This window comes from Schistocerca cancellata, chromosome 2 (assembly GCF_023864275.1).
Source record: "Schistocerca cancellata isolate TAMUIC-IGC-003103 chromosome 2, iqSchCanc2.1, whole genome shotgun sequence".
In the NCBI taxonomy this organism is placed as follows: Eukaryota; Metazoa; Arthropoda; class Insecta; order Orthoptera; family Acrididae; genus Schistocerca; species Schistocerca cancellata.
Genome location: NC_064627.1, coordinates 1,092,700,523 through 1,092,712,856, shown reverse-complemented (window position 1 = coordinate 1,092,712,856; position 12,334 = coordinate 1,092,700,523). Strand labels below are relative to the sequence as shown.

The 12,334-nt window shown below is 42.9% G+C and overlaps 1 protein-coding gene across 1 annotated transcript in view; it reads right to left on the bottom strand.

The window, feature by feature from the left end:
• LOC126149825 (carcinine transporter-like) overlaps positions 1-8,760 on the bottom strand; it is a 213,865-nt gene extending 205,105 nt beyond the window's left edge. The window contains exon 1 of the mRNA XM_049915836.1: positions 8,638-8,760. The gene's annotated coding sequence lies outside the window, so the exon portion shown is untranslated. The remainder of the gene's footprint in view (positions 1-8,637) is intronic.
• Positions 8,761-12,334: the final 3,574 nt, after the last annotated feature.

The following is a 12,334-nucleotide window of genomic DNA, read 5'->3' as shown; positions in this document are numbered from 1 at the left end:
TGTCGGCTCAGCCCTGGGACAAACAAATTCCCGCCAAAATTCGAAATTCCCGCAAATAGGGTATGTTGGGGGAGGTGGAGGTTGGAGAGGGGGAAGAGGACAGGGGGCTGGGGTACACGTGTGGGCTTAGAAAATCACATGACATCATCCTGGGGTGTGGGGGTGGGTGTGGTAGGGGTGGGGATGATTCATTGATGAGTTTAATTAATTTGCATGTCAATTTGATGTCAAAATTGCACCCGTATCTCCATGTCCCTACTACTTACATCAATTACAGACGACAGAATAAAACCCTTGTCATGCAATTATTCACTTAATTTTCATTTTGTATTTCAATGCATTTTATTAACTCGCAGTTCCAGCAAATGCATAGATATTTGACGCAGGATCACAACTACAGGTTATTATTTGCAGCGAATTAGCTGTGGGGAATTGCTTATGTACCGATCTTATTTTTAATTGGTAACCGAGAGGGAAGCGGACGATTAGTTGGCCGTCCCCCCATTCCCCTCATCGTTAAAAGTCGGCACCATTCGCAAAACTTCATATCGTCTGTTCTCTGTTTCAGATTGCTGCCAACCTTAGTGACTTCAAAGTTGTGACACTGTAGTTGCCTGACGAACTGTTGTTGTGTTGATTCGGTTAGTGGATGATTAAGTGATCAATAACAGTAATTTAGGCTATGTTATTGTTGTTGTAATCTTCAGTCCATGCGAATACCTACCGCAACGAACATCCTTCTGAATCTTCTTGCTGTATTCATCTCTTCGTCTTCCTCTGCGACTTTTACCCCCTCCCCCCCCCTCACTACCCTGCAGTACTAAATTGATGATGGCTTGATGTTTCAGAATATGTCCTATCAATTTATCCCTTCTTCTAGTCAGGCTGTGCAACAAATTTCTTTCCTCGCAAGTTCTCTTCTGTAGCTCCTCGTTAGTTACGTGATCTACCTACCTAATTTTCAGCATTCTTCTGTGGCACGTCATTCCAAAATTTTCTGTTCTCTACCGTCTATGTTTCATTCCATATATGGCTACACTCCAGACAAATATTTTCAGGAAAGGCTTCCTGACACTTAAATCTATATTCGATGTTAATAAACTTCTCTTCTTCAGAAACGCTTTTCTTGCCAGTGCCAGTCTTAATTTTATTTCCTCTCCACTTCGGCCATCATCAGTTATATGGCTGCCCAAATAGCAAAGCTCACCTACTACATTAAGTGTCTCGTTTCCTAATCTACTTCCCTCAGCACTTGATTTAATTCGACTACATTCAATTTTCCGTCAACTTATATGTAAATGAATTATGCAATATGAGACACGATTGCGAATGTTAAAACTTTATATTTTGAATGTCTTTTACCTTGTACCTATTGCGTCGTATTACATCAGTCTTAATTTAATTTCATATCCCTTGCTAGAAATATGTACGTCATTTGAAGATGACCGTCTCTACAATGCGCATCGGCGAATTCATGTTACTTCCTTGTCAGAATTTATACCACAGCAGCTGATCCGTGCTAGTCTCTCTCGCTCGTGAGTTGTCATCATTGGACGACAAACAAACATTCCGCCTCTCACATCCTTTACCCCCGCAGTGTCCGTGCTATTTAACTCCTCCGCCGCTGACGTAAGCGGCAAATGTTACTTAGATCATAGCCGACTCCACTAACAGGAACAATATTGAAATATTATTGCCGCGCTCAGTGGCCGCGCGGTTAGAGGTGCCACGTCGCTAATCGTGCGGCCCCTCACGCCGGAGGTTCGAGTCCTTCCTCGGGCATGGGTGTGAGGGTTGTTCAAAAATGCTTCAATGGCTCTGAGCACTATGGGACTTAAGGGGCTCCGGAAAGGCTCAAAATCATGAAAAGTTCAATTTTTACTTTTTTGCGTTTTCTGAATCTGCAGCTATTACCTTTTAATAGATATATAATTTATTCAATTCCGAAGACTACAACTATTTTTAAATTTTTTTTGAAATGTGTTCTACATGGGCGTGACCCACTGTGGCGCTGTTAAACTGCTGTCAAATGGAGTTATTATTAACGTCCGTGTTCATCAGGTACATTTTAGTGATGTGAGATAAAGTATGTGTTGTGGCTAACCTATTTTCAGAGACTTAGCAGCACCGGAATGTTGAAAAAGTGTATTCACTCAAAACCCCAATGAAAGTGTAAATAGTGTTATATGGTCGAGAATCCCCAAGACTGTATTTGTTGGAATAGAAACACTTCACTTTGGTGTGTATGATGCTGTTGCGACTTTCAATGATGGCAACATTGTAAGGTGCAAGGTGTTTAGAAATATGGGAATGAAGATAGGTTCTAACATGGTACGAGCGATGCTTGCTTTAGACAAGGAACGCCTTCGGACTGCAGACAGGGCTGTAAAGAGTCTAGAAATACAAGCAAGAGTAAACAGGAGGAGGAACAAGAGGAAGCTGGAGGAGGAGTTTGCAGAGGATGAAGATAATCCATCCTATGGACCTGGAATGCACTAAAAAGTTAATCCAATCTTTGTCGCTCGATTCCCAAAACTTTTATTTTCTCATACTAATTACATGTTTTCTAAGGATCTTCTAAACATATTTGTTTCAAACTTTCAGTAAATGTTACACAGTACCTTCTGCATAATTTAACACAGCCTTTTTTCCAAAAAACTGTATATTTTTGAATATATAAATAAAGAATTGCAAAAAAACGTTGTGAATTTTCATTACAATTGAAAAAAAATCATGTTTAATAACTAAACTAAAATTTTGTAAAATCCCTGTGTTAAGTTGTAGCCCATATTCCAATAAATAATCTGTAAAAAGTTCAACTTCCTACCTCAAATACTTTGTGAGGAAAGATGTAATTTATAAGCGTTATTTTAACATTGCAAGTATAGGGCGTTCCGGAGCCCCTTAACTGCTGAGGTCATCAGTCCCCTAGAACTTAGAACTACTTAAACGTAACTAACCTAAGGACATCACACACATCCATGCCCGAGGCAGGATTCGAACCTGCGACCGTAGCGGTCGCGCGGTTCCAGACTGTAGCGCCTAGAACCGCTCGGTCACCTCGGCCGGCTGTGAGAGTTGTCTTTAGCGTTAAGTTAGTTTAAATAGTGTGTAAGTCTAGGGACCGATCACCTCAGCAGTTTTGTCCCTTAGGAATTCACATACATTTGAAATATTATTGTCTCTGTAATTATTTTCGTTTGTTACTGAGGAGGGAGGCAACACTCTTAAGAAGCTCTTAACATTTATTGATGTTTCAGAAATCGACTATTAGTTGATAGATGCATCCATGAATATTATAAAAATGTATGTATAGTCACTTCCACAAGAAAGTGTTCGCTATAATGTCAAATGTAACGTCCGCAGCGCCATCTCTGATACTGGTCTAGAATATGTAACCAATGCACTTTTTGCACAGTGTACACATAAACAGCGTGAGAGTTAAATGTTTTGTTTTGTCGGTTGCAGTTTTGGCTGTTTTCACTTATTTGCAGCCAGTTTAAACGCTAAAAAATCTGTAATGTTTATCAAAAGTGCCTTCTGAGGTGCGTTAGGAAGCTATTTGGTTCAAACGAGGCAAACTGGGTGCTTCACGAGGATAATGATCCGAAACACCGCAGCCGTCTCTGTACAGCGTGGAAACAAGACAATGGGGTGTCCACGATCGATTGGCTTGCAATGTCTCCGAAAGCAAATCCGATCGAATTTTTGGTCGTAAATTGAGATGAAGTTTAAAGGAAAGACAATATATACTTTGAAGCAGCTGTCATATAAAATCAGGACGATATGGAGATCGTTAATGAGAGAATATGCAGAAAATCTCGTGAAAAGCTTGGCAAAAAGGCGCCAAGTTATAACCGATAATGGCGTCGATTGGATTAAGTATTATGTAATTATGAAATTAGTAATAACATGTATTTCCATGTAAACATATATTTATAGTAGTGTTTTTTTAATTCATACAGATAACGGCGTACACTTTCTTGTGGAACTGACTATATGGATGTGTGTGCGTAATTTAGACATCTCCTCCAAAATAAATGGACCGATTGCAACCGAACTTGGTACACATATCACTTACTGTCAGGCAACAATCTCTGTGAAGGTCGCGTGACTAGGGCCTCCCGTCGGGCCTCCCGTTCGGCGGGTTCAAGTCTTTCGATCTGACGCCACTTCGGGGTCGGTGGGGATGAAATGATGATGATTAGGACAGCACAACACCCAGTCCCTGAGCGGAGAAAATCTCCGACCCAGCCGAGAATCGAACCCGAGCCCTTCGGATTGACATTCTATCGCGGTGACCAATCAGCTACCGGGGGCGGATTCTGCGGGGGTAAGAACCACTAACCTATCGTAATTCAAGAAATATGACGTCATAAAGAATGCGATGCGTAAAAAACATCCGCGTCGTGCATGGCGTTTAAATTTATTGCTTCTATGCTAGTAACTCTATTCGCAATAAATTTCGCAGACAGTACCCACATATGTCACTAAACGCACCTCCAAAATTATATCATGGTACCAGAGGTAGTTCAGCAGATTTCGTCGTCATTAACACTGAAATACTGTCTCATTCTGCACGACCTTTTAATTTATTACTTTTGTGTTAGTAACTCTATTCGCAACACGTTTTGCAGACAATATTCAATTACGCCGCTGAATGTACCTACAAAATTATATCCTTATATCACACATAGCATATATGAGGAGATATGACGTCATAAATCTGAGATATGTGAAAAAATGTCGCATCATTCAAGACATTTAAAGTTATTACATATTTGCTACTGACTCTATTCACAACATATTTCTCAGACAGTACGCACATATACCGCTGGAAGTACCTACACAAATATGACAATGTACGAGACACATTTTAAGAGATATGACATCATAAATACAGAGAGGCATGAAAAAGTGCCGTGTCATGCATGAAGTTCCGATATACACTACTGGCCATTAAAATTGCTACACCACGAAGATGACGTGCTACAGACGCGAAATTTAACCGACAGGAAGAAGATGCTGTGATATGCAAATGATTACCTTTTCAGAGCATTCACACAAGGTTGGCGCCGGTGACGACACCTACAACGTGCTGACATGAGGAAAGTTTACAACCGATTTCTCATACACTAAACAGCAGTTGCCCGGCGTTGCCTGGTGAAACGTTGTTTGATGCCTCGTGTAAGGAGGAGAAATGTGTACCGTTTCCGAATTTGATAAAGGTCGGATTGTAGCCTATCACGATTGCGGTTTATCGTATCGCGGCATTGCTGCTCGCGTTGGTCGAGATCCAATGACTGTTAGCAGAATATGGAATCGGTGGGTTCAGGAGGGTAATATGGAACGCCGTGCTGGATCCCAACGGCCTCGTATCACTAGCAGTCGAGATGACAAGCATCTCATCCGCACGGCTGTAACGGATCGTGCAGCCACGTCTCGATCCCTGAGTCAACAGATGGGGACGTTTGCAAGACAACAACCATCTGCACGAACAGTTCGACGTGTGCAGCAGCATGGACTATCAGCTTGGAGACATGGCTGCGGTTACCCTTGACGCTGCATCACAGACAGGAGCGCCTGCGATGGTGTACTCAACGACGAACCTGGGTGCACGACTGGCAAAACGTCATTTTTTCGGATGAATCCAGGTTCTGTTTACAGCATCATGATGGTCGCATCCGTGTTTGGCGACATCGCGGTCAACGCACATTGGAAGCGTGTATTCGTCATCGCCATAGTGGCGTATCGCCTGGCGTGATGGCATGGGGTGCCATTGGTTACACGTCTCGGTCACCTCTTCTTCGCATTGACGACACTTTGAACAGTGAACATTAGATTTCAGATGTCTTACGACCCGTGGCTCTACCCTTCATTCGATCCCTGCGAAACCCTACATTTCAGCAGAATAATGCACGACCGTATGTTGCAGGTCCTGTACGGGCATTTCTGGATACAGAAAATGTTCGACTGATGCCCTGGCCAGCACATTCTCTAGATCCCTCACCAATTGAAAACGCCTGGTCAATGGTGGCCGAGCAACTGGCTCGTCACAATACGCCAGTCACTACTTTTGATGAACTGTGGTATCGTCTTGAAACTGCATGGGCAGCTGTACCTGTACACGCATTCCAAGCTCTGTTTGACTCAATGCCCAGGCGTATCAAGGCCGTTATTACAGCCAGAGGTGGTTGTTCTGGGTACTGATTTCTCAGGATCTACGCATCCAAACTGCGTGAAAATGTAATCACATGTCAGTTCTAGTATAATATATTTGTCCAATGAATACCCGTTTAGCATCTGCATTTCTTATTGGTGTAAGAATTTTAATGGCCAGTAGTGTATTTATCTTTACCATTAAGATGCTCCTATAGTCGCCTCAACTTAACGAAACCCCTAACACCTGGCAGCGCTTTTGATAGCTTTCAACTGCGTTGTGCAAACTTCTGTAGGCGAAGAGAATAGATATCTGTAGAGCTATCAAGAGGCGTTGCTATAGAGACGTTTACAAAATTGCGTTGTAGACATGCGAAGCACCTGCGCCCAGCGTATAGACATACACTGCTCCTTAATTTGTATAATGTACTTACACACTACATTCATAATTACGATACACATACAAATGAATAAACAAATTGTAACCATATAGCATCGCTGGATTAGCTGTCAATCGTAGCTGTCAAACACACAACAGTATGTACAAGCGATAAAAGACCTAGCTTACATCTGCGAACAACGGCAATTAATAGAGATTAAGAGGAATATTTTAGAACTTGTCTGCAGTTGGAAACTGTGGCGAAACAAGCGCTGTATCATTGGAGAGATACAGAGGCGAGGGAGTGTGGCGGGGCTTTCATTGCTAGTGGCGCCACGTCATCACAACGCGTCTATGCGTAGCACACAAATATTGTGCCATAATTTAGGAATGAAATGAAAAGTTGTAGTTGCTTTTCCAAACTTTGTCGGCATGTCCTTTAGTATATTAATTTGTAAACTGTCAAATTTCAGAATTATCAGGTCAATATTTTTCCCTAAATACATCGTTTAAGAAAAAAAACAAGTGGCGCTAAATAATAAAGCTAGAAAACCAAAAATTGCTCATAATGCGCAGACGTATGTCAAAATTTACTGGTACAAGTCTCAACGTGATTAAACAAATATTTTGGTCAGAATCAGCGTTTATAAGAAATATTGAAAGCGGTAAATATTAGGCGTAGAAATATGAAAATTTGTATGAAGCTTAAGTTAAACATAAAAACATTAATTATGTAACCCCATTGAGCTACCTCTAATAGTTTTCGAGTAATTTGCAGAAAATTAAATTTGGATCTAAAACGTCCTTATTTGTAGTAGGTTAAGTATCTGTTATACTAATGCTAGAAAGTCTTGGTTACAGCAGGTGATGAAACCTATTAAATAACAGAGCTATAACAGGTTTCAAGGCCTGGATGTAAATAATATCAAATACAATGTCTCTTAAAGTTGTAGTTCAGAGGTCAGGTTCTACTGTCACATCCGTTCTGAAAATTCTAGACGGCAAAGTTTAAACGCAGGCGAGCTTATACTTTTTCTGTGATTTTAACCAATTCAACTACATGCATACAAAAATTACGAAGATACTAAATTAATACACAACAGTGTTACAGAATATTTTGTGTCCGAGAAAGCGGCTGTTTGGAGGCTGCTACCGTCGGTATAGGGCGGACGGCAGAAGGTGTTCCCTTGGCCGTCGGCTGCGCCGTATATATACGAGTAAATACAGCCCGAGAGGCAAGTCTAGTCTTTACTTCGCACTCAGCCATTCAACAATCTTCCAATATTTCAAATATTTTCTGCTATTACTTATGAATGATAATATATTTATATTATTATTATTATTATAGCCGGCCGCGGTGGCCATGCGGTTCTAGGCGCTCTAGTCCGGAACCGCGCGACTGCTACGGTCGCAGGTTCAAATCCTGCCTCGGGCATGGATGTGTGTGATGTCCTTAGGTTAGTTAGGTTTAAGTAGTTCTAAGTTCTAGGGGACTGATGACCTCCGATGTTAAGTCCCATAGTGCTCAGAACCATTTGAACCACTTTTGAATATTATTATTATTAAACCGCCGCCCCACAAAACGACCTATACAACAGCAAGATAATAAGACAGCGACAGCGCCACGATCTATATGGAAGTAAGTACTAGCACACAGTAAAACAAAATTGTTGTCAGTTATAATGTTATAACTTTTAACAAAGCGTATTTGGTTGCAGATAGCTTGAAGATCGCAACAAGGCCGAAATAGGACTATTGCTGATGTAAAACGTTTAGTAAGTAACAATTATAGCAGCATTATACTGCGTTACCGTCTTTTATTTTATTATACATTTGTGCAACTGTTTCATAATTTCACAGGTGTTTTGACGAAGGCATGTAAAAGAAATTTTTTCGACATTATGTTACAAACAGAGCTCATTTTTTGTTTTCGTTTTTAACAGAAAATTGTCGAACGGAATATCCCCGTGACGCCGAGTTTGTTCAGCTAGTATTATCATAAAATGTGGCTGAGAATCGCGGGCCGCACGAACACTTGAGGCGAGCGGAAATTTGACGACCAGTGATGTGGGCCCTATGTGGTCTGAGCTGGAACTCACCGCCTCGGCGCAGGTAGCCAGCCGAACCCCCAGAGCGCTGGACTGGAGTGGACTGGAGCGTCCAGCGACCGCCGCAGCGCGGAGCCTCATTGGATAACTGCCGCCACTTTGCAGGACACGCGCGACCTTCGCACGGTCCGGGCTGCACATTAAACACTTGAGCGAACTACGGGCAGTCGTTCCGCAGCCGGCGGCCACTTGAACGCCGGCACAACGCAACAAGGCGTGGGGCCGTCACGTGAGGGGAGTAGGGCAGCGAAGGAGGGACAGGGCAGGACAAACAGCAAGTCACGCCTGCCGGGAAGGCACCCTCCAACGCGCTCCCGTGGGGCATCCTGCTCTACCGCCAACCTGCATTCGGTGTCCCTTAGCAGCCGATCTGCCTTTATAAACGGTTCCACACCTCGTGTCTCCGGCATTGCGTTGCAAATTCACTCCTGATCACAACGAATCTGCAAACGTGAATACGCCATTGTTGCTCTACTGCAGTCCCTTTCGTTATACACTGAAGCGCCGAAGAAATTGGTATAGCCATGCTTATTCAAATATAGAGATATGTAAACAGGCAGGATACGGCGCTGCGGTCGACAACGTCTATATAAGACAACAAGTGTCTGGCGCAGTTGTTAATGCTGCGACAATGGCAGGTTATCAAGATTTAAGTGAGTTTGAAAGTGGTGTTATGGGACACAGCATCTCCAAGGTAGCGATGAAGTGATAGGCACTTGGTGCAGGGAGTGGCAACTGACCCTTAACATAGACAAATGTAATGTATTGCGAATGCATAGAAAGAAGGATCCTTTATTGTATGATTATATGATAGCAGAACAAACACTGGTAGCAGTTACTTCTGTAAAATATTTGGGAGTATGCGTGCGGAACGATTTGAAGTGGAATGATCATATAAAATTAATTGTTGGTAAGGCGGGTACCAGGTTGAGATTCATTGGGAGAGTCCTTAGAAAATGTAGACCATCAACAAAGGAGGTGGCTTACAAAACACTCGTTCGACCTATACTTGAGTATTGCGCATCAGTGTGGGATCCGTACCAGATCGGGTTGACGGAGGAGATAGAGAAGATCCAAAGAAGAGCGGCGCGTTTCGTCACAGGGTTGTTTGGTAACCGTGACTGCGTTACGGAGATGTTTAACAAACTCAAGTGGCAGACTCTGCAAGAGAGGCGCTCTGCATCGCGGTGTAGCTTGCTCACCAGGTTTCGAGAGGGTGCGTTTCTGGATGAGGTATCGAATATATTGCTTCCCCCTACTTATACCTCCCGAGGAGATCACGAATGTAAAATTAGAGAGATTAGAGCGCGCACGGAGGCTTTCAGACAGTCGTTCTTCCCGCGAACCATACGCGACTGGAACAGAAAAGGGAGGTGATGACAGTGGCACGTAAAGTGCCCTCCGCCACACACCGTTGGGTGGCTTCCGGAGTATAAATGTAGCTGTAGATGTACCAAGCGTGTACCGTGAATTTCAGGAATCCGGTAAAACATCAAGTCTCCGACATCGCTGCATTCGGAAAAAAGATACTGCAAGAACGGGACCAACAGCGACTGAAGAGAATCTTTCAACGTGACAGAAATACAGCCCTTCCGAAAATTGCTGCAGATTTCAATGCCGAGGCATCAACAAGTATCATTGTGCGAACCATTCAACGAAACATGATCGATATTGGCTTTCGGAGCCAAAGGCCCACTGCGTCTCGCCTGGGCCCGTCAACACCGACATCGGACTGTTGATGACTGGAAAAATGTTGCCTGGTCGGACGAGTCTCGTTTCAAACTGTATCGAGCCGATGGACGTGTACGGGTTTGGAGACAACCTCATGAATCCGTTGACCCTGCATGTCAGCAGAGGACTGTTCAAGCTGGTGGAGGCTCTGTAATGGTGTAGGGCGTGCGCAGATGGAGTAATGTGGGACCCCTGATAGGCCTAGATACTATTCTGACAGGTGACACGTACGTAAGCGTCCTGTCTTCATCATCTGCATCCATTCATGTGCACTGTGCATTCCGACGGACTTGGGTAATTCCAGCAGGACAATGCGGCATCCTACACGTCCAAAATTGCTAAAGAGTGTCCCCTTAAACACTTTTATGAGTTTAAACACTTCCGCTGGCCACCAAACTCCCCAGACATGAACATTATTGAGCATATCTGGGATGCCTTGCTACGTGCTGTTTAGAGGAGATCTCCATCCCATCGTACACTTACGGATTTATGGACAGCCCTGCAGGATTCATGGTGTCAGTTCTCGCCAGCACTACTTCAGACATTAGTCGAGTCCACGCCACGTCGTGTTGTGGCACTTCTGCATGCTCGCGGGGGCTCTACACGATATTAGGCAGGTGTACCAGTGTCTTTCGCTCTTCAGTGTATTTGAGTCATGGACCTGTTTGAAGTTCCTTTCCTGTACAGGTAACACAATTCAAGGTTTCCCCACAATTAATATTGTGGATCTTGCACACTAATTGTCCACCTTGTCTTTTCTGTCTTTCTAATGTTACATGACCACATTGTTACAGTACTGGTGCTATGGAGATTGGCTTTCGCTAACGGTTGACACACGTAAGGTGGTACTTGCTTCTATTGTTTCCTCAGTATGGTAATCAAACCACTATTAGGCTTACAGGGTAACGATCACTCCAGTTCAGTGGTTCCCAACTTTTCTTAAACCATTATCCCTGTGTGCAATTAGACATTTCTCCCCCACGATATCACCAACATTAGCACATAACTAAATTGTAGAATAAAGAGTTTTCTTGGAACACTTGAGCCTTTAAAATGATTGTAGAAGAATAATATTTAGATTGTGTGCTCGCTCGCACGTACGAGCGCGCGCTCTCTTTTCTGTATGTATATGTTTGTTAGAATGACGAAGGAATCCGTAGTGCATCGGTATTGCTACTCTCAACTCCGTAGACACACGTTAGGAAACATACTTCCCCTACACTACTCCTCTCCATTGCTGCACTTGCTTGACCTGCACACTGCAACCGTTTTTAAAATCAACCAAGTTAAAAAGCGTGCGCTATACTTACTGTTATTAAATCATCTTATTGTTGCACTCCTTACTACTGAAGTGGCAGAAATTGGCAGATTTCAGGATTTTAATGCTTTCAGTCTGACCACACCCACTAATAGTAATAATAATAATAATAATAATACTGTGCACAGCACTATAGTAGACCTTATGTAGTTACTGCTGTGTCGTGCTATCGGTTAATTCATTTATGTGCTTCGTACCGAGTAATGAAGCAATTTCTGGGCTACTGCAGGTACCATCTACAACTTTGAAAAGGCGTTTTCTTGAAGTATTTAGCATTTGTTACGTATATATGTCTCACTTTTATCAACAGCGATTTACGGGACAAAGCACAACATATGTGTGTTGTGGGTGGACTATGTGAGGAATGTGTAACCTCCATCGGATTAATGCTACTAATTGAGAATAAGTAAGTATTGATAACTTGTATAATCAGTATGAAAGTGTTACAAAATTGTGATAATACTAATGATCTTTCGAAAATAATTTAGTTCGTGACTGAAACCGAATTGAATCATTTAGTTTTTACCCCTCAGAAAATTTCGTCTTCCCCTCAGGGGGTAGCTGCCCCCAGTTTGGGAACCACTGCTCTAGTTCGACTAAAGAGCTTTTTGTGGGACCTGAGTCGGATCCTTGAACAGG